This window comes from Notechis scutatus, chromosome 3, assembly GCF_049901735.1.
Source record: "Notechis scutatus isolate UNSWTSFEM ecotype Mainland chromosome 3, rNotScu1.2, whole genome shotgun sequence".
Taxonomy (NCBI): Eukaryota; Metazoa; Chordata; class Lepidosauria; order Squamata; family Elapidae; genus Notechis; species Notechis scutatus.
Genome location: NC_142011.1, coordinates 72463044 through 72490555, shown reverse-complemented (window position 1 = coordinate 72490555; position 27512 = coordinate 72463044). Strand labels below are relative to the sequence as shown.

The window sequence follows — 27512 nt, the reverse complement described above, 5'->3', positions numbered from 1 at the left end:
ACACCACGTAGAAGGAATAAACTAGAAGAGTTATCTGAATGCCCAATTCTCTTTTCTATGTTGTCTAGTTTCATAAAAAGTGAAGTGTTATTGGTACAAGATATGATCTCATTAAGAAAAATAATGGTTCCCCACCACCACCCATACATGGCTTGGATACTTCCTAGGGTGCTATTTACAAAGAAGCAGGATTTCCTTTTATTTTCACAATACTTTCTGCCTTCTCTGCAAATTACCTAGAGAACTTCCTTAATAGCGTAATTTGGGGATTAGCAATCAGCTCCATAGGTCCCTTGGTCTTCTTTATTGTGGTGTCCAGAGGGTAGCCAGCGTTTACCCCCTGATTATAACATTAATTTTTGGCAACATGACTGAAAAAAATCTTTACTGTACTTTCTGGTGATATGAAGAACATCCTAAATTAGCTTTAGAAAGGGATGTTGAAAAAAATGTAAAGCCATATGCAATTAGTATATGGCCCCATCCACTTCCATGTTTTCCCCTGTGGGGCTCTTTCCCCTTCTAAAAAGTTAAGTACAAAAGGATGACTAACTTTTGCCTAGAAAGCAGTAACGTAAGTTATAATCATGCAGTTTGCCTGTGATGGAAGTGAAAACTATTCTTTGAAGAAGAAGGATGGGAAGAGCGATTACATGTTTGAACCTGGGTATTGGAGAAGGTTCCTGAGAATACAATGGCCAGCCAAGGAAATAAAATGATGGATCATTGAATCAGTGGGATCATTTAATCAAACAACCAACAGTTTTCACTTGTGACTCAAATTATCCTACTTTTGATACATTATGCAAAAGCCAAGTACTCTAGAAATCCTTTAATACTGGGAAAGAATGAATGAAAGAGAAGAGAATGACTACCAACAGCAATGTGGACTCAGTTTTAGTGATGATGAGTGCATCATTGGAAGACTTGAAGGACAAGGTAGGCACAGATCATCAAGGAGAAAATTTACGTTGACTTAATGGGACAAGTTGATTGATTGACCAATCAGTCAATTGTTTTTACTTAGTCTTGCATTTATATCATATATTATTGACTTTTTAATTTATGAAAGATTTATAGCATCACTGACCATATAAAATGTACACTGCCTTTTATGTTTCAACAGAAACTCTAAAATATAATTTATAAGTTTAAGCTGTAGTCCTATATCAATGTATCTAAAAGAGAGAAATGAGCTAGGTATTTGACAGTGTTGTTGTCTCTTAATGCTTTTTTCTATTCTAATGGTCCCAAATATTTTACAAAGATCAAAATTAATGGAAAGGAAAAAATATTTTAAAACTGCAAGGACTTTTTCTGAATGCCCTTATTAATTTTTAATTTACACTACTTCAAATACTAAAATCTATTTTCTGATGTATAAATGCAAAACAATTTTGCTTGTGCAAAAGTGTTTAAAAAGAGGTTTCTGAGCTGGTGTAGGAAACAGTTTGCCTTTTAGTCTTAGGTAACTTTCATTTCTATTATCTGAAGGCTGGGTCAGGAAGAATTTTTGTGTTTAGGTCTTCCATATATGGTCATAATGAATTTATCCTAGGTAATCTCAGTTTTTTGTCAGGGTTCCGGCCTGAGCATGGTAGAAAATGGCACTGGTAATAGTTTTGTTGACCTTAATCAGAATGTTGATGTGGGGAAGTGTACCCTGATTCTGACAGATATGTCAGCATCCTTTAAGATCATTGATAATAATATTCTAGAGATGTTATTTTAAACTCCTTCCTTGGTGGGTACTTCCAATTGGCTATAACAAAGGAGGAAAGATTGGATTGTTAGCTGCTTGCCAACTTTCCAACTAACCAACTCCAAAACAATAAATTCCAAGACAAGCATTTTCTCAAAGTTCCATTTTATTAGAGTTATCATATTGGCACAGCTGGGAAAACCCAAATCTGAAAGTTCTGGGTTTTCCCTTCCCAAAAGAAAATCAAAGATCCATCCCCTGCACCCATCAATCCATCACATGGCCCAATGAAATCGTTGTTCCAACTGGAGAGATTCCTCCAGACACTCCTTTCCAGGTGCAGGGTACCTTGTCCTTGACTCTTTGAGAAAGAATGTTGTTGAGTCTAATCTTCCACCTCACTATGAAATCCTCCCTCCCAAATTTGCAGGCATTAAATGTGGCAGCTTCAAAGCTTCTAAGTAAAAATGGCTTCCAAGGCTGACAGGCTTCCCCCACCCCTCCCAGGAGAAAATCACGTCCTGGAATGAGAAAAAAACAGAAAAATTTTGTCATCAAAAAACCAATTTAACCACCTCTCCTCCTCCCCCCAGGAGGACCCTTTGGTTTGTCTGTAAATTTATCACAAAACTGCTTCACTAGTGTATCTGCTTTTACATCCCAACTTTTTACCCAAGTACCTTCAGACAAAGTGTACACCCTAGTATTAAAAGGAGGCTGAGTTGGTCAGTTACTTGATTAATCATTTTCACTATGGGGAAAGGTCCTAAAAACTTTAGTCCTAATTTCTTAATGGGCAATTTTAACCTAAGGTATTTAGTAAGGTTAGGTTTAGTAAGGTTTGGACCTCACTTCCCTGCTGTTTAACATTGTTCTTGCTCAGGAGATACTATCGACATCTTGACACAGGGTCTAGATGGGATAAAATTAGCTGAAGCTAAATGAGATGGGATAGCTATTTGTGTTTTGGCACAACTCTAGTGTGGTTTTTCAGCAGGATGGCACATCTGGAATTGAAGATCTTTATGGATTAATTGTTACTGCCATATTGGCAGTAGAGGTCATAACCATAAGAACCTTTACCCTGCTCTGGCTAGATATATCAGTTGTGGCATTACTTGAAGTAGGGAGATCTTACATTAATAGTTTATGCTTGTCTATTACAGAACAATCCAATTACTGGCTGAAACTCACAACCATGGGCATATTATATTGGGCTTCAGGCCCTGCACTGGCTTTTTATTGGCTTCCCAACTGTAATACAAAGTGCTGGTAACTGACTTTTAGGAACATCATCTCCACCCGAGAGAAGCTATTCCCCAAGATAGGTACAGTCATTTTGAAAAAATGGTTTCTACACTCTTCAATCTCCCTGATTTCATGACCACTGAAGACTCCTTGTAAAATACCATCTTGTGGAATAGCATTTCTGTAGAAATTGTTCCTGCCTTTTCATTGTTAGGTCTCCACAATCTGCTAAAAGCTTATGGAGGATTTACATTGATGGTTGTTTGAGACATAGTTTGGTTTACGAATCTTTGATGTTTATTTTTATTATGACTGTGGCTATTTTAACTGTACTTTTATTGTATACATGAAAGTTATTAGAGTCTATGACCTGGATGACTGAGAATCTCTACAGACTTTTAGCTATGCAATTTGGGATGGACACCCTTTGAATGGTAGGAATGGATTTCCAGAGGAAAAAAATTGCAGACTACAGGAACCAGGAGTACTACTCAGGTGACCCTGAGGATACAGATAAACCTCCAAGTGCTTTAATGATCCTCTAAAATGATGCAAATGACCAGCTGTTTGCAAGGAATATAAATCCTTCCATTACCCACTATCCTGTGATAGCTGAAAAAGGTTATTGGATGAGAAGCAAAACATCTTAAAAAATAATAGTAACAAGAAAGTCTATTTGCCTGCTGAAAAAGCACCATTGGGACAACCATGACCTGAATGACTGAGAATCTCTACAGACTTCCTAGAGTCCAGTTAATTGCAGCTGGCAGACTTCCTAGAGTCCAGTTAATTGCAGCTGGCATAAATCTGGTCAAATAAATTCATCAATATCTTTGATTAAAAAACAATTGTTATTATAAACAAACAGAGGAAGAGTGAAGAATAGACCATCTAATATGCCACAAGAGGTGCTGTAAACATATTTAGCTAGGTTTTTATGTTATATGGGGTGAATTAGCTTAATATAGAATATTTTGTTAATGATTTAATTTAAATATCTAGTGTGCTTTTCCCCTGCAAAAATAATAAATAATCCCTCCTGAATTGTTCAAGATACAAGCTCTATAAAAAAGAGAAAAACTATGACCTCTGGTAAAGCTGTGACTGGTTCCTGAAACACCGCTATAGCAAGCTAAAAGCTGTAGAAAAGAGAAATATAAAAACAATCTGTAAAAACAAATTAAGCAAAATACAGTCAAATACTTGTTTAAAAAGAAATTCCTTTAACTGTCGGAGTATCAGAAGTAAGGAAAGAAATAAACTACTGCGGCAAGGTGCTATCATCAAAAAATACTTCTGCCATATTGATAACTGTGCTTCAAAAGACAACAGTACACATAAAAAGATATTAACAGCTGATTTAATAGATGAGTCTTAATTAACAAGACTTTGGTGAATTTCACAGATGGAATGGAATTAAAAAGTGCCATTTGTAAATGTGTCAAGTTGCCCATAGGAGGTTAGAAAAGAATCCTTAAATAGTGCTGAACTCTTCTCAAGCACATATAGGTGAAAGCTGGAGAAAAATATTAAAGCTTGAAATTATAAGAATATGTTAAAAATGGTCTAGTGTTAATCATTATCCATTAATATGCATACAAAACATGCTGACTTACTTTGAGCCTTGGGTAACCTTGTCAATGTTATACTGCTGTTTTAACACTGTTCTAAGTAAGGCAGCACAAAAACTTCTCTATCCTCTTTTTAAACACTTTTGCACAAGCAATCGTATAATTCAATTTCACTTAAAACAACAACAAAACCTTCTTTGTAATATTACTTCTGCTCTTATGTAGCATTATATTTGTTCCTTACCACCAATGGCGATCTCCAGGAACCTGTCTGGAATTTCTTTTTGTAGACTTCAGCATCAAAGATTGTTCATGTACCATACTTAAGAGAGTTGTTGCACCATTCTACATATTAGAATAAAGAAAATTTCTTAAAATCAGTCCACTGGATTGTGACCAGACTCCAGATGAATCATTATCTGCACAGTACTTTGCATTTTTTACCCTGAGGAACAAATATATCTGTTTTGTTCTTGAATGTGGCAGAACATACTACTGTTTTACAGCCTATTGAGAGGCTCATTTTTGTGTAACTCTGTTGAACATTAAAATACCATGGTATTGCTTCACTTCAGGGATGCTCATCAATTTTGTTTTCTTTAAAATTCAAGCTAGCTAAAAAGTGAAGCGAAAGAGGTGATAAAGGCAACCTTGCCCCAATATAGCAGATACTTTTGATAGTGGCGCCTCTTAAGTTCTAGCTTCAAATTACTTTGTAACTGAAAATTATTACAAGGGTTGAGGGTATGTCATATAATAGATACATCTCCATGTCGTTGGGCTGCAGGCAACGGTATGTTGCCTTCCAGGACAGTCTCTATATTACAGATCCTTGCCTGAACAAAATAGTTTTAGAATAAAACTTGTCTTTGGTTGTGTTTTTGACATACTGGCCACTATCCATAATACAGGGACTTGTACTATTTTTGGCATTGGCATAATTCAGACTTGTTACCTAGTCTACAAATTTTCTGTGTTATTTATTCTGTGAAAATCTCAATTGACCAGAACCACAATGGGTGGCAGAGATAAATAGATATGGGTCCAATTAGTGATAATCATGTAATACAGAGATATTTTACTTAGAATGTAAGAGGATTAAATGGTAAAGAGCACTAATAAATGAGTGAAAGTAAAATGAAATGAAAGAAAAGTTGATGTGTATACCTAGGAAAGTAAAAAAAGGTACAATAAATCTGAAGTACGGAATCTAATCTTGGAGATCATAGTTGATGGATTTATACTGGACAATGAAAATGTAATCAATCTAATTTTAAACTAGAAGGAAAGTAGAATCGCCAGAGGAAAATATGAGTCTAGTATGAAAGATATTTGATTGCTTGATCTCCCAACAGAATGAATAGACAGTAGAAATAAAGAAAGGAGATGTGACAATTGTTTGTAGGAAAAAATATGCAAAGTGCCACAGAAGTTTTGGAGCCATGTTAAAAAATATAATGAAACAGAATAGTTGATGAGATAATAAAGTAAAGACACTATGTATCTAACAATGCATATATGACTGGAAAAGCTGTTCATGGTTTTTCCAGAGGGTTGTTGATTAAAATAACACCATCATTGCTCTTGGGACATTATTTTAATTTAAAACTAATGGCAATGTTTTGATGGGGTTCAATATTTTGGCATTTATTATTATACTGTGGATATTTTTATTTTTGTAAACTGTCAAGAATCCTAAGATTGTTCCAGGTTAAACGTCTAATAAATAAATTACTAAATAAAGATTTGCTTTTCACATGGGTGGCATATAATTTTAAATAAATGGATGGATGGATGGATGGATGGATGGATGGATGGATGGATGGATGGATAAATAGATAATAGATAGAGATATCTGGTCTGTTACAAAAGGAAATGGAATGGCCAGTTTCATTGTGACATGTTTTCTGATATGTACAAAGGAACAAAGTGTATTCAGTTAAAAAAAGGCATTCATCACATTTGGGTTAACTTCTTTGGATGTTTATTGACAAAATAGAAGACTTTCTATTTTGGGTGATATGAAGCTTGTTACTTTAGTCACAAATAGCTACGTGAGAGCATACATTGCTAGTATGGAAATCCTCAAAGAATAAAGACTAAGAGAGTAGAAGCAGACTATAACACTGGATTTTCCCCGAACTATTCATTGCTGATGCTGTCCTTTACAATACATGGGGAACAACATCACAGAAAATGAAATAAGTTTTGTTAACCTCATAATCAATTACTCATTTAAGTCTTTTCTGAAGAAGTGTTTTTCTTACCCTGAAAATGGCTAATTTCATATACAACAAATAGTTAGTGCAAAGCATTCAGAAGGGTGCTTCTTTGGGAATCCCTTGAAGGAAAGAATCTCTATCTGCCCACACATATGCAGATAGATAGAGAAGGTCTTTGGAACAGCTTGTCAAGCATTCAGTTGCTGACAAAGTGCAGTTTGGAAGGCACCTCTTCCAAATATTTTGCAGAGCTCTTCTGATTAATGTCAGATCCTTTTAATAATTATGGAATGTCCTGTTAATTACATAAACATACACTTATGGTTGAACAAGAAAGCCTGAAGTTTTTCCAAAAATCTGTCAAGTAACCAAGTAAATATGTATTATTCTTATTTAACTTTTTCAATCAATACAAAATGATTTATTGAAAGTATTGCTTCACTGTAAATTGCAAAAAATGCTTATACAGTAGTTCAAGTAGCAAAACAGTGCAAACATGGTACATTCTGGTAGTACTTGTAAAGTACTGGCTGCTATGGCAACAGAGTGGTCTAGTTAAACATACCTTTAATTCTGAGAAAAATACATTGGACTTCCCAATTGTCATAAAGTAAAAGAACATGGTTTTCAGCAAATCAGTGTAGAAAAGAATTGCCAAAAGGTAAGAAATATTTGATTGCCATATAATTTAAATGCTTTTAAAAGGAAAAAATGGCTAAGTAAGAATTATATATAATAAATTTACAAAACTGGAAGCCCTTTGAAAGGTCCAGATGAAATTGCAAATATGATGCAAAAATAAAAAATATATATGGATCTTTTTAAAACTAAAAATTGACAAGTATCCAAATGTGAGGCCCCAGTTTCTCCATGTCCCTCCAAATGAAGACTAGTGAAGACAGATAACAGATAACAGATAATCAGAGTTGGAAGGGACCTTCTAGGTCATCTAGTCCAACCCCATGCGCAAGCGGGAGACCCTACACCATTTCTGACGAATGGTAGTCCAATCTCTTCTTGAAAGTCTCAAGTGATGAGTCTCTGGCATTGCCATTGAGAGAACGTGTTATTTGGGGATGATTGCATAGGTGTTCATTTTATGTGCCAGTGAATTTTAAGATTTCTTGCTTGAATGTGCCTTGTGTTTCCCCACCTCCCAGCGGGAAGCTGATCAATCAGCACACAGCGCATGCACCTCCACATAGCACACAGCTAGGATTCGGGAGAATGTAAATGTTTACCCATTTACAGCCATCTGCAACCCCACTTACCCATCAACCCCTTTGCAAAATAGGTATGTAAGAGCTGTGGTGGCATAGTGGTTAGAATACAGTACAGCAGGCTAATTTTGCTGACTGCCTGCAATTCGATTCTCTTTGGCTCAAGATTGACTCAGCCTTTCATCCTTCCAAGATTGGTAAAGGGAGGACCCAGACTGTTGGGCACAATATGCTGACTTTGTAACTGTTTAGAGAGGGCTATAAAGCATCACAAAGCAGTATATTATTATTATTATTATTATTATTATTATTATTATTATTATTATTATTATTATTATTATTATTATTATTATTATTATTATTATTATTATTATTATTATTATTATTTGCGGTCACAGACCAAAACACAAGTACAACAAAAGAAGAACATGGGAAAATTAATTATGAACAATTGTTCACCAAAAACTTGACTACAGGGAATTACAGCGTTCTCCTCTGATGGTTACAGCTCTTTAAAATTTTTTGGAAACCTGAGAAGTGATGTATGAGGAGCCATCCCCTAGACAATACAAGAACAAATTACTAACATTGGGTCTAGAAGGGTCTGTTTCAAGGAGAGACAGTAACTTAGATCTGCCTGCGTTATACATAGGACAATATAAAAGGACATGCTCCACACTTTCAACCTCAGCTCTGTCACAAGGGCATAGCCGCTCATTAATCGGGACCCTCTTAAATCGCCCATCCAGTGGTGCTGAGGGCAAGACATTAAAGCGAGCTAGGGAGAAAGCTCTTCTATACTTGAGAATGGTTAGAGTGTAAAAATAGGAAGCCATCTTCAGTCCGTAATTATTAAATTGGCTGAAGATCAGAGGGGGGCAAGTTTTGTTGGCTCTGGCTCATAGATATTGCAAGTCAATGTCCACAAGCCATTGGACTACCCTAAATTGGGCGTCCTTAAGGCCATAATCTCCCAGGGCATCCCCCGTAAAACCTAGCAGGTGTAATTTCTTCATCAGCTCCCTCTCCCAATGCCCGAAACCACCATTTAAAGGTGTTAATCCATGGCATACATTTGACTGATCGAGTGCCCAGTTCCAGGTACATTGGAGCAAAACCAACACAGGGAGGAAGACCCAGAAGTTTTCTGAGAAAGACAGCCTGGGTTCTTTCAATACAATCCTTGAAGCCCCGTATCCGTATGGGAATTCCGTAAAGAGTTTGAGCCAAAGTTTTGGCTTTGTAAATACGCAGAGCAGAAGGAATGAACTTGGGTATAAAAAAATCTTAAAATCTGCTGGTGACTACAGGAGGCCGAATTCAGCACTTGGGTTCGATGTCTAGTCCAAGCACCGGTGTTCTGAAATTGAATACCTAAATACTTAAAATGGAAAACCTGCTTAACAGCATTACCATTGATAGCCCAGTTATACAATTTCCGGGCTCTAGAAAACACCAATACTTTGGATTTGTCATAATTAATGGACAAATGGTTCTCAGCACAAATGCAGAAAGTAATCTTTTCAGACCTGGCCTTGACAATGAAAGGAGGGCCGCATCATCAGCATAAAGGAGAAGCAGGATCTTTGTAGTTGACAGCTTTGGGGCGTGGGACTCAATACATCCAATGTGAAAGGCCAAGTCAGATAAAAATAAATTAAACAAGAGGAGCCAGAACACAACCCTGCCTTACTCCATTCTTAATCGGATAGGATTAGAAAGTTCTCCCTGCAAACCACACCTGACCTGACTAGAGGCCTGGTTGTACAAGGATCTAATTAGGAACAGAAGACGTCTATCGATAGAACTTTTGAGCAGTTTTGACCACAACAGTCCCCTAGGGATTGAGTCAAATGCTGACTTTAGGTCAATAAAAGCAGTAAAAAGTTTGCCACCTGGTATGGTAGTATATTTATCGACCAGGTGTGCTAAGACAAAGCAGTGGTCTAGTGTAGCACAGCCCGCTTTAAACCCAATCTGTTCAGCACCAATAATATTGGACTCCTCAACCCAAGTGAGGAGTCTACATTGGAGATATTTAGCATATAATTTTCCAATGATGGAGAGCAGGCTTATGGGGCGATAGTCAGCTGGATTGTTCCTATTTCCTCATTTAAAAACTGGAACAATAATTGCTAAGCTCCAGGAGGTAGGGATCCTGCCAGAGGTATTGATATGCATGAAGAGTCTTGCTAAGAGAGGAATCCACCACTCGGGATTGGATTTTAGCAGATCAGTGGCTATAGCATCAGGACCAGGAGCTTTGCCTGATTTGAGTTCGGAGATAAGCTCAGTAATCTCAGCATGAGTCATGGGTTGCCAGTCAGGAACTGCAGGAGGCAGCTGTGGCCCAAGCACAGTCAAACTTGTTGATGACTGGAAAATTGTCAAGAAATGGTTTTCCCAATCTTTGTTGGAAATACAGCAGAGAGGCAGTTCTTGATGACCCGGCAAGGAGCTGGCAACAATTTGCCAAAATAATTGAGTGTTCTTCTGCTGGATGGAGAGGAGAAGTAGATCCCACTTCTCTCTCTTTAGCTTTCTTTTTCTTAGCAATTAGTCCTTTATACTCCCGCTTCAAGTGGTAGTAGTCCTCTGGTGGGCATTTATCCCCTTGATTATGATAGAGCAGGTAAACCCAATTAATCTGGTTCCTGAGCATCAGACACTCTTTGTCAAACCAAAAATTACTTCTTGAATGATATGGACCACTCGGCCTATGGACGGCTCCTAGCTTCCTTTGAACACTATTAATTAATGATTCAAAGGCCGAGATTGTCCCTGGGCCACTACTTGTTAGGGCCTGATTGTATAAGCTGAGACACTCTGGAGATGATAAAAAGGAGTGAAACTTTCTTTCAGTATTAGAGGACCATTTGATCCTCCTTGTATACAAGGCCACATAGGGATCTAATATCTGGGGACCCCTAGGGAGATGTATATTTAAGGAAAGCCCAATGATTCTAACCAGGGTGTAGTGGTTGCTCTCCGTAAGGCAGTCCACATAAAAAGCATGGACTGCCTTTCTAAGAAGATGAGATACCAACACAAAATCAATAACACTATTCCCACGTAAACTCACCAGCTAGATCACCTAGGGTACTCCCATTAAGAATTATCTTATTGTGTTGGGCTGCTAAAAGGGCTAACTGAATGCCAGAAAAATTTGTTAATTCATCCTTAGAATGTCTGGCTGAAATCAGGTGTCCTATGGCCTGGAGGGTTTCTTGGGAGTAGAGTGCCTCAATCGATGGGGGAACTTGAACTCCCAATCAGGCATTAAAGTCGCCCCCTATAAGGATGTACAGCACTGTGAATTTAGTTTCCATACAAGTAATGTAATTCTCCAGCACGCCCCATTGAGCCTTAGTATCAGCTTGCCTCTTCGTCGGGGGAAGATAAACATTGAACACTAACAGTTTGCTGCGTCCTCTCTTAATTAGGAGCGCCATAGCTAAAGAGCCACAGGGGGGCAGCTCCACTGTCTCCACTTTCAAAGAAGTAGAGACCAAGCAAGCTAGACCACCCTTAGGCCTTCCTGTCATAGATTGTCTGGTGGCGGCCAAGAAAATGACCGTAAACCCTGTAAGGAATATCTTATTGCATGCTCAGGTCTCCTGAAGCAGGACCACATCAAATGAGTGAATATAGTTGGCAAATTCTGTGGTACCACACCTTCTCCCCCAACCTGCTATGTTCCACGAAAGGCACTTAAGTGTGCAGGTTGTTGTTTTTTTGCCAGATTTAATAGTCATTCTATTGATTGATTATTTTTTTCCAGAGCGCCCTTCATATCTGAAAAGATACACCCGTTGTTAAGTGGCAGGGTCATCCTGTTAGGAGGCAAAGGCAGGGAAGGAGGGAGGGGAGGCAAGCCTTGTTTATAGGGCTGTAAGGCTCTAAACGCACTCCAGTTCGTACTTGTGGCATTAATTAGTTGCTTAGCTGGCAAGTACTCAGCAGCATCAACAGATGAAGTTTGAAGTAGCCCTGGATCTTCAAATTTATGAATTAGACATTCTGGAGAAAGCGCCAAGGGAGCTTCCATTGGTAAATCAATATAGACTCCCTGGAGTCCAAGGGAATCCTTATCAGGTAGTGAAAGACTCCAGAGCTTGGATTTAACTGGATCCAGACACTTTATGATTTGGGTCCTTTTGGTTGTGGAAGCGCACAAGAGGAGTCAAAGAGTTGTGTCTCCTTCTGGTTCCAGAAATTGTCTTGACATAAGTCAGTCTCATAAATAGATGGAATCCCAGAGGCATTGACCTGGGGCTTATTTACTAAGGAAACTTGGGTGCCCTGGGCTGGTGTCTCTTCCTTTGGGGCCATTTCTTCCCTGCTGATCAAGTCAAAGGAAGCTTCCTGGTAAGATGTTACTCGCTGCGGGGGGTTAATTTGACCAGTTGTAGGAAGAACAGTCAGGCTACCATCTGAGAGGATGCCAACTGGAGGTTTTGTGGGAATATGTGTATAATTAGTACGTGATGTAGTATCCGAGATGGCATTCAAGGTTGGCACATTAATATGTGCTGCTGAGGATCTTTTGGGGGCAATAAATCTCCTGCCACTCACAAATTGTCGATTACTCAAGAGTGGCTTAATTGACATATCTTTGAAGACTCTTCTTGGCAGAATGCCAAAGGATCTTAACAGGGATCCTCTTCTGAAAAATAGTTTTGGGGTGTTAGAGTTGTCAAAACTGAGTAGCACTCTAGTGCAGTATTCAGGAGAGGGTAAAAGTTCAACCTTCTTCAAATCATTAGCTTTTAGCCCCAATAACTGTAATATATGGCCCCTTGCCAGCTGTGTTGAACCCCAGTGAGGTAAATTGCCATTAATGGGATTAATGATGAGGGCCACCTGTTTTGACTGTAAGACCAGGTGACTGTTTGCGTCAGAAGATGTAAAGTTCGAACTATTGGTAGGGTTACGTTGGCCAGTGCTTTTGCTGAGGTTTGGCAGGGAGAACCCTGCCACCGCATCAGGCTGCTGAGTGGTCAACCCAGGGCACCCACTGGTGGTCCAGGAAACTAAGTAGTTTAAAGTACTTAATATTTTATCCAGCTGGAGCTGAATGCTCACTGTAGTTTCTGCAACCAAGAAACATTGCTGAGCCAAAAGTTCTGTAAGGGTGGGCTCATTTAAGGATTGGTTGGGGGCTGTAGTTTTAGATAAGCCTTTGTTCTCAACTCGGGGGGCGACACCCTCAACCATCAGAAGCTCATGACAACCAGCAGCAGCCAGACAAAAGGGAGCAGGAGCTTTCAAACCGAGAGGCCGAGCTAAAACAAAATCCTCAATCTTGGATTGCTTCAGAGAAGGTTGAGGAACCAGGTCAGTGAGAGATCTGCTCCTTTTCCTTGTCTTCATTATATTAAGGAGCACAATAGAGGAGGAGCTGTATAATATAGCATAGAGTCTAGTCACTGAAACAAGACCTAAATCCAGAGGAAAAGGAATTGGGAGTCAAGAAGAAACGAGTCCTAATGCAAACAATGGCAGAGCTCCTCACAAGTATGCCGAGGATCCTGCCCTCCCGACAGAGCAGGGGACATGAGTAAATAAAAATGATAAAATAATAAAAAATAGTGGATAAAAATAGAATAAATCAGATAAGAGAAATCACATCGAAGCTAGGCATTGCTAGACTTCCAGCTAAAGGAGTAAGATCTGTAGAACAACCAAAACAAAGAAGCAGCAGCAAGGCCCTCCTACAACTGAGGCCCAGCTCGGGCTTTTTAAAAAATTCTAAAAATACAGCTAAACCGTAGCTGAAATATAACTAGAAGTGGATTAGTGATCACACTGCAAAAATTTCAAAAATGTAAAGGGTTTAAAAATAAAAATAAAAATTTGAAGACTAAGATATGATAGAAAAATAGCCTTAAAAGCAGGTAATAATTAGAATAATCTTAGTTAATCTTGGTTCAGCAAAGAGCCTACTTGCCTGCTGCTCCCATCTCCAGGTTGTTAAGTCCATCAATCCATGAAGCAGTATATAAGTCTATTGCTATTGATATTGCTATGTGGCTATGGCTACAGGCAGTTGTGGGCAATTCTAAATCAGCCATGACCTGATTGGCAGTGTGTAACTCTTTTATGCCCACTTTAGTTCTAATCAAGTTTGAATTTAGAAATAATTGCCGTTTAGTACTCTAGGATGAATACCTAAGAGCACTGTTGGTTGCCAGTTCATTTGCAAAATGGATGCAGCCTCCGAGCACACAGTTAATGCTGTCTCTATGTCTTCTGCATCATGATTGCCTTGTCTTCTCTTTGATGCAGTTGTGATTTATTTTATTTATTTTTGAGACTGGAAAATTTCCATTTGCAACACTCTGCAGAGCTTCAGAATTAACTAGCTTGTACAGAATGATTATCATGGCCTGGTCTCTGTAGTCATTGGAGAGTATGTCTGACTCATTCCTACTTCCAGTTCTTGAGCTTCCATTTTAAGTGCAGGAAGGATTGCAAAAAGAGCAAACTTTTAGAATTCTTATGCTGCATGTTAAGCGAAAGAGATGTTTTAATTGGGGGGGAGGGGCTGTAGATTGAGGGGAAGAGAAAAGGATTTTTTTCTTATTGGAAAGGAAGAACATGTTGTAGGTATCTGTTGATTTTCAGTGACTACTATAGATTCACAGCACAGAAAAGCTTGAATTATTCTAACTAAAATTCTGAATGTAGCCTATTCAATTCCTCTTTTATTTAAATTATAAAATTAGAAGACAAGGATAAAGGATAGGACATCTGGGATTGTCTTGGACTACAAAGACAATAAAGACTCTAGAACAGTGGCTCTAGAGCAGAGGTGTCAAACTTGCATTGCCACGGCAGCGTCACGTGATATATTGGGACATTTTCCCCCTTTTGCTAAATTGGAAGTGAGCATGGCCAGCATGTGATGCATCCGGCCCATGGGCTATGAGTTTGACAGCCCTGTTCTAGAGCATGGCTGGCTGGAGAATTCTGGAAACTGAAATCCACACATTTCAAAGCTGCAAAGTTGATAAAGATGCTTCCAGAGGGCCTTTTATAAACTTTGCCTGATTATATGGGGGTTCTTGGAAAGAGAGAAAAGTGGAGCTTTTCAGAGTACAGTTGCTCAGTTGCAAATGAAGACCAAGCAATTTCAAATATATAGGAATATTTGTGTAGCCTCTGCTTTGGATGTCAATGCATTTCTAGACATAAGACATTTCCTTAAATTTCCTAATTGCCATGGAACTAAATTACAGGAAGGAATCCTGCACCTAACACAACTGGTACAATAAACCCCTTCAGACCTTTCTCTCTGCCAAGACTCATCAGAGTGGGAAGCAAAATAAATCTCTTTTTTTGGCTCTAGTGGTGGTCCAATTATTAACAAACTCTCTCTCATGGTTAATGCAATTAGCCAGTTGCAATGCATTGTTCAATGGATATTAAAATCCTGGGTATTTACATCTGGTTTTACCAGATTAAGGCAAAGTTGGCTTAAGCTTTTGAATTGTCTATTTATTACTGTTGTTTTCTATTGTGTTTTTGATGACATTAGTTTGTGCTAATTTGCATTGGTTTTGATATTTGTTCTCCTGTTTAAGAAGCAGAAAAAATAATATACTTTTTGGTCTTTCCACTTCTACTGTACATTAATTGTAGTTTATACTTACATATTGATTTACAGTCAGAAAAGTAGTTTCTGTATGAGTTAAATACAAAGCTTATAATTTATATAATGAAATACATTTCTTTTATGTCTCAAAACATTTATTAATGCATATGTTTAGAAATCTGAAAGTTTTGCCAGTTTTGCATCCATAATGCATAGATAGTCCTCAACTAAAGACCATAAATGAACCCGAATTACAATTGTATCTCATACTAGTCAGGTCATCATGTGGCTAATTGATTTTACAACATTTTTCAGGTGGTTTTTATACAAGCATTGCAGTTCTTAAGTGAACCCATTGTCTGCAATTGGAGGTTTTTATTGGAAGCTGGATGTCAACCACAGTTTCTGGCAAAAATAAAATAAATGCCATGGTTATTACTTAAAAAAATATAATTTCAGGAAAACTTTTGGAAAGAAAAACAAATCAATACCACCGTGTAGAAATTTCACTGGATTTTTTAAAATTCTGTGATTCAGCAATGTATTCATGCTGTGAAGGCAGTAAAATTTCCAAGCTACCAGAGCAGTGAAATAAAAATCAAAACATTAGATAAAGTTAAAGTTCAGCACTTGTAGTATTCAAATGCATAGGCCAATATTTAATTGAGAAAAAGAACATAATGAGAACAAATGCTAAATCTGAGTTAGTATCCTTATAAACTGTAGGTTTGCAGCCTCAGCTCTTTCAGCTATTTTATTTGGAGTGATTATTGGCACATCTACTGATTTTTGTCTAGCTTTTTCACTAAAAAAGTAAAAAGAGAGAGAGCAGGAACCTCTGTATCTTGTTCATGGCTCAGTGGTAATAAACATTCCTGACATGCTGAGCCCACTAATATTTCCAGAGCTCTTATATTACTTTTTTGCCCCTTCTTTCCATGATGAGCTAGAGTATTCATCAAAACCTGCTGTGCAAAGATTGATATTCATTGAGATGCCCAAGATCACCTGGAGGGGAGTTTATGAAATAATAATAAAAATTACTGGAGGGAAATATAGCCTCTTTATGTCATGTACTTTTCCTCTTCACCTTGGTTTTCTACTTCCACAATAAATGCACAAATAGAACATCTTCACCACAGCTTGCAAATATAAAGGAAATTATAGCATGGAACAGTAAAAGGTAATTTCCAAGTAAGAAAAGAGAGTGATGGTTTGAATGGTGGTTATTATTATGAAACCTACAAAATAAGGGTAAGGAGGACACATCATTATCTATTGTCTGGTCCAAGAAGTCCACTTCCAGGGTCAAAGGACAACCTGTCTTCATTCTGAGGCAGAAATTGGTTGGACATACAGTTAATGAGTTGGTTTCCTCTGCAAGATCTCATATATGAATTTGGTTTATGGAACTGAGATCAAGTGGCATACTTCATTCGCGTGGCATTACAGGGAAATACCAGAGAATTTAGGAAAAATGGAATACGGAAGAGAAAATGAGGATGCTGGCTCTGGCTCATTTGTCTTTAAAGATATAGCTGATTCTATATGACCTTGAAAATAAATATCAGCAACACTCTGTTGATATACATACCAATATTTGTGGTTCATTTTTAATATACCACTTTATTTCTAGGATTACATGATTATGCATTTGGATGTCATTGGTCATTTCAAATGGAGGAACCCCATGTGAGTGCATTGTCACGAACAATCTCTGGAGTAGTAGAAAATCAGCAAAAAAGACACTGCTTCTTTTAAGTACCTTTTTCCCTTTGGTAGAGGGAGATCAGGCCCTTAGTTTACAAGTACTTCCTAATTTATGACCGGTCATTTAGCAACCATCAAAGCCAGGGATGGGATCCAACCGGTATAATTACCGGTTCTGTTGCTCCGCGTCGCGCACTCATGCACAAGTTGTGCAAATTGCACAAATGCAATTTATGACCTGCTGAGCTGCCCGGACATCTGAGCAGTGCTGTGTGTGGGTGCGCAGCAGTTGGAAAAGCCCTTTTTTCCTGATTTTTCAACCGCAGTTGTGCCGCGCAAAGCAGCTGTGGTGAAAAAAGCAGAAAATAAAGGACAGGTAAGAGCCTGGGCGGACGGGTAGGTCAAAATAGCAATAGACACAGAACCGGTTCTGTGTTTGCTGCTCTTCAGAGCAACCGGTTCTGTAGACCCAGACAGAACTGGTAGAATCCCACCCCGATCAAAGCTATGATGGACACCCTCCCAAAAAAAGCTACTTACCACCTGGTTTTGAAATTCCAATATTGGCCCCCTGTCATGTCACTCCATTGTGGGTACTTAGCAACTGGCCTGCATTTATGCCTACAATTTATGACGGTTATTATGCCAGAAAGCAACATTTACCTCAAATTTCCAGCAAAACCCTTCCCATAATGAAAAACCTAATGGCCACAGTGTTCACTTAATGGCCACTGTGAAAAATATTGTAAAAACAGGTCCAGTTACACGGTGATCTGCTTTACAACCAGCATGACTTAACAACTGCAGTTGCCAAGTATAATTGCAATTGTACCTCAAGGGCCACCCCTATTAGTAGCTGAGTAATGATGGGGCATTAAGCATAGAAATGAAACACAGAATGAGGTGTTGCTGAAGTTCTATTTCAATATATTATTTGTTCTCACTGTGCAACATGTCCTTCATCAGAATGTTAGTGGGGGAGAAATCATAACAATTGGCGGTCATACTGAATAATCTGTGTTACTCTTTACAGACCAAATCATATGGGCTATATGGGCAACTGTTTTTTTTCCTGATTTTTTTAAAAAAATATTTTTATCTTGTAGCTTTTAAATATATGGAGATAAGTGGGCTCTACTTCTTGTTTCCTTAACCTTTGACTTGATTACCAACTGTTGTCCAGGTTGGGACTGGCTCCATGGTGTAGGGAAAAGGTCAGTACCTACTTTTGGGTGGACTGTGTTACTTGCCCATTTATGCCTAAAGGCAACATTATAAGATCTCTAAAATTATAAATGAACTCCCAACATTGCATTTCCAGAGAATACAGTTAAGACGTTTAGACAAAACCGCTTGAGAAAATACTTTTATTTATATCCCGCTTTTATTATTTTTATAAATAAGTGAACATATCTAGTACTCTTTCCTTCTTCTATTTTCTCCAGAACAATAACCCTGTGAGTTGGGCTGAGAAAGTGACCGGCCCAAGGCCATCCAGCCAGTTTTCATGCCTAAGCAAGACCACAGCTCACAGTTTCTAGCCTAGTGCTTAACCACTGGATCATACTGGCTCTCAGCAGTGGGATCCTACCTGGTCCGCTACTGGTTTGGTGATTGTGCGCGCAGCTTTCCACACACTAGCTGAGATCTTCAGCACCAATCAGCTGAGAGGATAAAGAAGAGAAAAGCACAGGGGTGGGTGACAAGGCCAATCCTGTGCTTTTCTCTTCTTTCTCCTCTCAGATGATCTCAGAGGCTTTTTTTTCCTCCTGTCAGCTGATTGTCAGGGGCTTTTTTTTTTTTTAACTACTGGTTTGGATAAACCACGCCAAACCTGTAGCATACCACCACTGCTGGCTTTCTATATGGTGGCTTTTTAAAGCACCAGGGAAACAACTGGCATTCTTGGATATTACCTAACTCTGGTAATGGTTTGAATGTGCTAGTAAGAACTGAAATTAAACATAGACAAGATGAAGGTTATTTGGATCAATAGGGAAATCTATTTAACTTCTACTTGTTCTGGATGGAAATGCCCTAAATCTGGAAGATATATTTGTACACTTAGATTACTCCTTGGTCCTGGATTCACAAGTGACAGATACGGAAAGGGGAACTTTTGCACAGTTGTATCTAATAATCTAGTTGCAATTCTGACTGAGCCAAGTGCATTTGTTGACAGATTTATATTGTGTTACATATTGTCATGACCATTGTTGTGCACTCTGAACATGTCTGGAAATTGCAGTTGGTATACAATGTGGCAATTGGATTACTAGAAAATTACTAACAGAGGCATATGCAGAAAGATTTGCACTGGTTGCTAGTTGCTTCCCAGCAGTATTTATAATACTGGCACTAACTTTTAAATCCCTAAACAGCTTGTGGTTTGACTGAAACCATCTTTTGCATCATAAACCTATACAGTTGTTAAAATCTGAGAGAGGATCATTTAAAGATTAATTGGTTTTCACAAGGAATTTTTTGCATTCCAAAAAGTTCCTTACCTGCATTGCTCTCAGATTATGAAAAATGCAAGAGTGTTTTTCTTCTCACATGTTTTAAATTGCTAGAATAGAATAAAATAGAACTTTTAATTGGCCAAGTGTGATTGGACACACAAGGAATTTGTCTTGGTGAAAATGCTTTCAGTGTACATAAAAGAAAAGATACATTCATCAAGAGTCAAGAATCATAAAGTACAACACTTAATAATAGTCATAGGGTACAATAAGCAATTACATCATATGAGGAAACAGTCAATATAAATCGTAAGGATACAAGTGACAAAGTTACAGTCATACAGTCACAAGTGGGAGGGGATGAGTGATAAGGAGTGATTAGAAGATTAATAGTAATAGTAGTGCAGACTTTGTAAATAGTTGGACAGTGTTGAGGGAATTATTGGTTTAGCAAAGTGATGGCGTTTGTGAAAAAAACTGTCCTTGTGCCTAGTTGTTTGGTGTGCAGTGCTCTATAGCGTCGTTTTGAGGGTAGGAGTTGAAACAGTTTATGTCTGGGATGTGATGCTAGTTTTATTGTTTGAAAGAATTTATATTTTTAATGTTTTTATACTCAAACTATACTTTTTAAATTTTGTTAGACACCATAAGTTACTTGCCAGACAAGAAAACGGACTTTGGAATTTAGAAAATAATTAAATAAAACAATTCCTTTTTTTTTCATTCACAGTTACAGCTGATTTTGTCCTTAGTGGGAATAATATCCAAAGACATAACTACATGCCTATTACTTCTTAATTTCTAAATAGAAACTGTCAGATATAAAATATGAATTCCTGGCTGCTATGTATTGATCTTTACATTTCCAAAACAGAGACATTGTTAGCAGTGTTCCTTTGGAGAAGAATGCAGCTGAATTTTATATTGACTGCTAATTGACTGCAACAATTGTTTCAATATTATAGGCACTGTCAGAACCTCATTTCAATAACATTTTTCAATTTTTTTCTACTTTCTCCTTCAGTGCATTATGGTATAATTATGTACTTTGGATAATTGCTGTTTGCTTACTGTCAAAATACAGAAAGTGTGTGAATTTTCTCAAACTGTTTCTTTGTTAATATCATAAATGAGTATGGATAACATCAACTCCTATGATTTATTGAGAACACAACATAATTAAAACAAAAGGAAGACAGACATACAGAAAAGAGTCAGAATAGGGTTGAGCACTAAGTGATGGGAAGCCTCCAAGGTTATTTTGGTGCATAATTGATCTAATTTTACTGGAAAGTTTGAATGGGGAGTGGACTGAATTCTTCTTCACATGGTGATGGCTTGTTATCCTACAATAGGAAATACTTTCTGGAGAGAATGTCAGTTATAAGATATCGTTAATAGCACTTTAATTTTTGTGTAGGTTTTTTTCTTACATAAAATGGAGAAAAGGAAGTGTTTTGACTTTCTACAAGTCTATTTTCTATGTAAAAAAACAACAACAATCCTCTATACAATGCTCAAGTTGTAGATAATAGAACATGTACTAGCTAATCTCAAAAGTCAGTGCTATTTATTCCGGGATAGATGAAGAAACCCTTAAAGATTAGTTTCAGATTTGTAATTGGGGTCAATTGCACGTAAGAAGTGCTACTCTTCTCTTGTGCGCAATTTTAGAATCTGCAGATAATAAGAATTCAAAGAGAAATTTGGATCACTCTGATAAGTTTCATGTTCCTCTGATAGGTTGTATTTTTATTTGTGTAGGAGAGTCTCATAAATCTGCATGTATACCTACAGATTCCCAGTCCTATTTTTCTAAAAGTAAAAATCATCTTTATGAGATACTATAGGAATACTGCCTGTCAAAATAGAAAATGGAACTCTGGTAAAGGATGTAGAAATTCTGAACAGCGTCCAGGTAGATAGAATGCAAACGAACAGACATAATACTTATTTTCAGGTTGTACAGGTCTTTTAAATGTTGTATGAACATAACCAAAGAAATCAAACTTTTGTAGCATGTAAGAGGTATTACAACTCCTACTATTATTTTGTTTGGTTGTTTTTTTAAAACTTCAGTTCTTACAACATACTCATTGTAAAAGACATTCAGACTCAGGAATGATAGATCGTAAAAAGCCCAGATAAAAGTCCACATAAAAGAATAATAGGAAGAAAGTGTTCAAGTGAATGTTTTTTAATATAGTTGCAGGTTTTGCACTCTAGTTTTCAGATGTTTATTGCTTCTCACTTTTTTCCCCTTGTATTTTAAGCTGTGTATAATTTTTCATAAATGAGAAGACTATTTATAATGTATCAATTAGCAATTAAAAATATAACTTCAGAAAGAATATTAAACTGCATTTGTCATCTGTTAAATCTGTGCACACATTCGCATTATAGATATAATAGGTTGAAGAAATAATGTTGTTAAGATTCCTTATATTAAATTGAACCTAAAAACAAAATATAAAGGAATCTATCCCTTGGATTGATTATGAATGATCACGCAACATACTTGGAGTCAATTCTGAAAACTGACTTTCTTATAATCTTGTTAAGGAAACTGAGAACACTTAATTCTACCTGAAGTTTTCTGGCACACATTTGCTAGTCCTCCATTTTCATTCTTTCTAGGGTAGTAAACTAGCACCAGTATTTTGCTCTTGAAGCAAACTGATGTGTTTTATGAAAACCAAATCTCCAACTAAAAAAATAGAAAGAGTAAAATCTTCAGTAGATAAATAAAATTAACAAAACACAACCATAGTGAACCAAAGGGCTGAAAAACAAGAATAAATTATTTCAACAAGATTATAAGAAATTTAATAGTTAAATTCTTTCAAGAAAAGCCAATAATGCTAAGGGTCAAAAAAGGTAAGACTGTAATTCTACAATTTTGATTTGACTTTATTCATACATTTTGAAACCTGAAATAATTTATTCTTGTTTTTCAGTTCTTTGATTCACTATAGTTGTGGTTTTTAATTTTATTTACTTATTTCCCAAAGATTTTACTTTTTTATCTTTTTAGTTGCAAAGTTACTACCCTAAAAAGATTGAAAATGGAGGAATAGCAAATGTGTGTCAGGAAACTATAACTAAAGCTGGGAGAAAAAAGCTTCAGTATAAATATTACAATACAAATATAGAGAATATAACCCCAACTCTCTCTATGCTCAATAGTTTTACTGTAAATATATTAAATGTCAAATAAAACAGACTTTTTTTTTAAAAAAAAAAATCAAATTAAATTACACTAAGCTGGAGTCAGTGAGCCCCAAAGGCTTGTGTAAATAGCTAGAACTTAATCAGATGTTGAAATGAACCTAACATGAACATCAGCTGAATGTCCAAAAGAAAATCCTTTCAGTAGTCAAGAGTCCCACATCATAGAAGATTGCATCTCTGGGTAATTACAGCTGCCAGTGTTATGATGCCAGGTGAATATTGGAAGAAACTTTCTCTCCATTATACTGTTTATTAATACTAGCATTGTGAAGCTTTATCAGAAACTTTGTGGACATCACTGATATATGCTACTGTTAGCACCAGTCATTTTGGCTATTAGCTGGGACTTTTGAATTACCCCCACAGGCAGCCTGAGGTAAAGCAGATTATGCTAATCTACCTGATCATGAAATAGTATACCCAGCTACATCTGCCCTGGAAAGACCATAAGGAGTAGTTCAATCAAAATGCCCAAAGAATTCTACAAAAATGGCCAAATCTACAAAGAATTTAGAGCTCCCATAGGATCCAAAGTATTAGAATAATACACTGATATTATAATTGTAGGAATATTCTTTATTTCATACCAGCCACTTCTGCATTATGCCTAGGGTTGTCCTAAACCTGTTTTAATTACTCTTTGACATAATCTTCTGAAATGTCAGAAATGTGTGCAGATTGTGGTCACTTTGCCAGTCTCTGTCATTATCTTTACCATAGAATACAGAGATAGAAGTGTGGGACCATGCACAGTTAGAATGTTTTAATTCTCATTAACTTACCTTTCCTGACAGGAAGTGGATCAGATTAAGTTAACTCAATTATGTTAAATAATGCATAAATATAAAATATTTTGCTTATATCAAAATTCTAAGCACATTAGCTAGTATTAGGTGGATGGTACTCCAATTAATACTTAATAGGTTGAAAAGTGTTCTGTTGCTGCTGTTGGTAAATATGAATCCCAACCCTTTAAAGCCTGAAATGAGTTAAGGACTAACTATCTGAAGGATTTTTTCTCCCATTTTGAATATATTGAACCAGATGACACCCTATTCAATATCTGGCATCTTTAAAAAAGGGTGGGGAGTGCATTGTTCAGAGAATTTGTGGTGACCTCTGTTTATCTCTGCCTTTAGAAGCATCTCTATCAGGGTTTTTATTGTTTTTTTTTTAAATATCTTTTAATTTTGTTCTTGTTGAATGTAACATTTTATTTAGTGTACTCCCTTTGAATATACAAATTGAATAAAGCAGAGGTGGTATTCAACAGGTTCTGACCAGTTCTGGAGAACCGGTAGTGGAAATTTTGGGCAGTTCAGAGAACCAGCAAATACCATCTCTGACTGGAGATTCGACAGTATCCTTCCCCTGCCACGCCTCCCAAGCCACGCCCACAGAACCGGTAATAAAAAACATGAATGCCACCACTGGAAAAAAGGAAGGAATAAAAACAAATAAATGGCCATTGATTAAAGCCTGGATGCCTTAAGAAAGGAAATGTTTATCTTTTGAGTGGGAAAATGTATTTTTTCCTTTTATTCCAATAATTTACATTCAGGTTTGCGATAAATGACACTAAATGGACAGAATCACTTGATTCTGTATCATTCCTAGCCCACCTAAGTATAAAGACTGAAGCAATGTGCTTTGGAAGTAAGGATGAACAATGCTTTCTATTGTTCAGTAACTTTAATTCCATTCTATTACTTTTCTGCATTCATCTGAAATTCAAATAAAAACCTTTTGAAAGAATTATCAATATTAATTTTAAAGTCTTTTAAAGTGTGTATTATTTTTCTCTCTTTCTTTGATGAAGCTGCTTTGTAACACATATTGCCATGAATAAAACACCTTTCTTGTAATCTTTTGCTTCAAAACAATTTTTCCAGGTTTTCTCCCCATATTTATTCATGTAACCATTTCAATGGTAACTGAAATATTGTGAAACCTAATATAATGTTAACATGAAAAATTCATATAATATTATTGATCTTTCATGAAATTCTTCCAATTCCCAATGATCTTGCTGATCTGGACCAAGTTATGGGAAAGGAGGAACTGGAAACCCTCCCTCCCACTCAAGAAAAGTTGTCAATCCTTGTTGTGAATAATGACCTAATTCAATTTTCTCAGGTACAGACTGAAAGCAAACTATCTACCAGAATGTGTATTCCTCCAAAAGTGGTAACAGTTTTGCACTAATTATGCTCTAGTTGTGCACTAATTCTCCACAAATTGTTCTGCATTGTTATAACTCCATAATGGGATTGTGCGTATTATTCAAAAGAGCTGCTTCGCAATACGCATTATATAGGAAGCAGGAAGGAGTCTTCTATATAGGAAGATAAGGTGAAATGTATTTTATGTGTAGTTTATCTCTTACTTACTGTAGGTCACAAATTCAAGAAGGATCCATCTAATTTTATAAAACTGAAACAATAAACCTTAATCAAATCTGACATAATGTATTTTTATTTTACTGATTTTTTTTTAATGCAACAGTGTCTGATCTGACACGTCAAATGTTTGTCTGTTCAAATATTAGTGGTAGATATTGTTTTCCATTGCATTTTGTCATTACCTTTATTTTTGTTCATTCAGAATCAGTTGAGAAGTATGCTTTGGCAATTTTGTCTAGGTGCGCTGACATTTGTGCTACAAATAATTGAGGAATGAAAGAAGATAAATGGATAAATGAAGGGAAAGATAGATGCATAAATATACCATGTTAAGGTTTGATTCACAGCAATTCTGTAACATGACATTTCCCTTACTAAAACTTAATTCGGCACCTGATTGTCCAATCTTATACTGTAAATGCCTTCTAAGTCACCTTAGAGTCAAATTCTATAGCTTGTAAATGCATAGAATCTAATTTTTTTTTTTTCATTTTACTGGCAATAGCAATGTGATTTGCCATTGGTCATAATGTCTGATTTGTTTTTCAGCTCCTCAATTTAGCCTATAGCCTATTACTTCATTATGGCCTCTGATTATGTCCAATTTTGATTAGCTTTTTTGAGAGTAGCCAAAATTAGCTAAGTGCTGTTCATGTTGTGATGATAAATGTGTATTTAGAAGTAAATAGCACTGAGTTAAATGGGGCATATTCCCAGATGTCTGTGTGTATAATTACAGCCATAGATCCTCATCTAGTTTCAACTAGATCCCATTGGAACAAATAAAAGTTAGTAGTGTCCAGCTAACTAGATTTTGTATGGAATTTAAGACATTATTACATTCTCTCCCATCTCCTCCCAAACTAAATTCTAATAATTCTTATTAAGAAGTAAATCCACCAAATGCATTAGGGTGACTAAGCATTAGACGGTAAACTTAGTAGCATTGGTTTCAGTACTGAAACAATCATTATTTTGTCAGTGTTATTGTTATTGTTCTACATACAGTATTTATTTTATATAGTTTGAGTGCAGCTATGCCATTTTATTTCAAAATTCTTCCCTACTGACTCATAATGAAGTTTCTCAAGTTCTTTGCATACTTTCTTTATACATATAAAAATTCAAATGCTGTTTCTCTTATGACTAATAAATCAGGCTAAATTAGTGCTGTGTCAAGATATCCTGACAGAGTATCAATTTCTTAACTTAATCCTGAAATGTGCTTTGTTCTTTATCTGGAATAAAGATGTTTACTAGGTATACTATTTATACATCAATGATATTCTTTTAAGTTTTTCAACTGTTAATTTTATCTATGAGTGTCAAGCTAATTAATCTCAATTGTACAAGATCCTCAAAGATTAATAACTTGTTTGTGGCTCATGGTATTTACTGTGCAGCTAAAGTATTCAAAACATTTATAAAGATAAAGGATGAATTTTCTGAAGCAAAGACAATATAATCAAGTTGCATAGCACCTCTATTCTTATAGTTATACAGAGTTTCAGCAAATACATTGTTGAAAACTTCTGTGAATAAAACTCCTGTAGTCCTCACTTAACAATTCTATTTGGGACCAGAATTCCATTGCTAAATGAAGTGATTATTAGGTGAAACATCATGTGATTATTAGGTGAAACATCATGTGATTATTAGGTGAAACATCATGTGATTGCAAGTTGATTATACTAAACAAATTATCCTGTTTACTAGCCAGGCCTTTGAAACACAAGGCTCAATTATCTTTGCTTAAGCTCTCATCACCTACCTATCTGTCTGATATGAGCCATGGTGGTGGAGTGATTAGTAATATTGCAAGCTAACTCTGCCCACTGCCAGGAGTTCGATCCTGACTGGCTCAAGGTTGACTCAGCCTTCCATCTTCCGGTTTGTTCCTCATCAGTGTCTGTGTGGAATCCGCGATCGTGCGTGGTTTTGCCCGAGCTCTCTTGCTGGAGGGTCCTGATCAGGACCGGAACCACCCTGGTGGGGTGGTGAAGAAGCGGGAAATCGCCTGGAGGGTTGAGGGGAGCCGCAACTCGCCTCCCTGACAGGAAAATCCCTCCTGAAGGCAAGTTGCAGCGGTGGTCTTAAAATGGCCACATGAAGACGAAGAACATTCCGGGAAACTAAGTTTTATGCTG

The 27512-nt window shown here is 36.8% G+C and overlaps 1 protein-coding gene and 1 long non-coding RNA gene across 3 annotated transcripts in view; one reads left to right on the top strand and one right to left on the bottom strand.

Annotated features, from left to right (window-relative positions):
• The window catches only part of NEGR1 (neuronal growth regulator 1), a 543684-nt gene that overhangs the window by 176750 nt on the left and 339422 nt on the right, over window positions 1-27512 (top strand). The gene's annotated exons all lie outside the window — the stretch shown is intronic.
• LOC148131239 (uncharacterized) lies at window positions 1873-25569 on the bottom strand. The gene is made up of 3 exons (XR_015748615.1): window positions 25548-25569; window positions 4766-4866; window positions 1873-2223 (listed from the first exon to the last, which is right to left on the bottom strand). It is a non-coding gene; the product is annotated as an uncharacterized LOC148131239 (long non-coding RNA).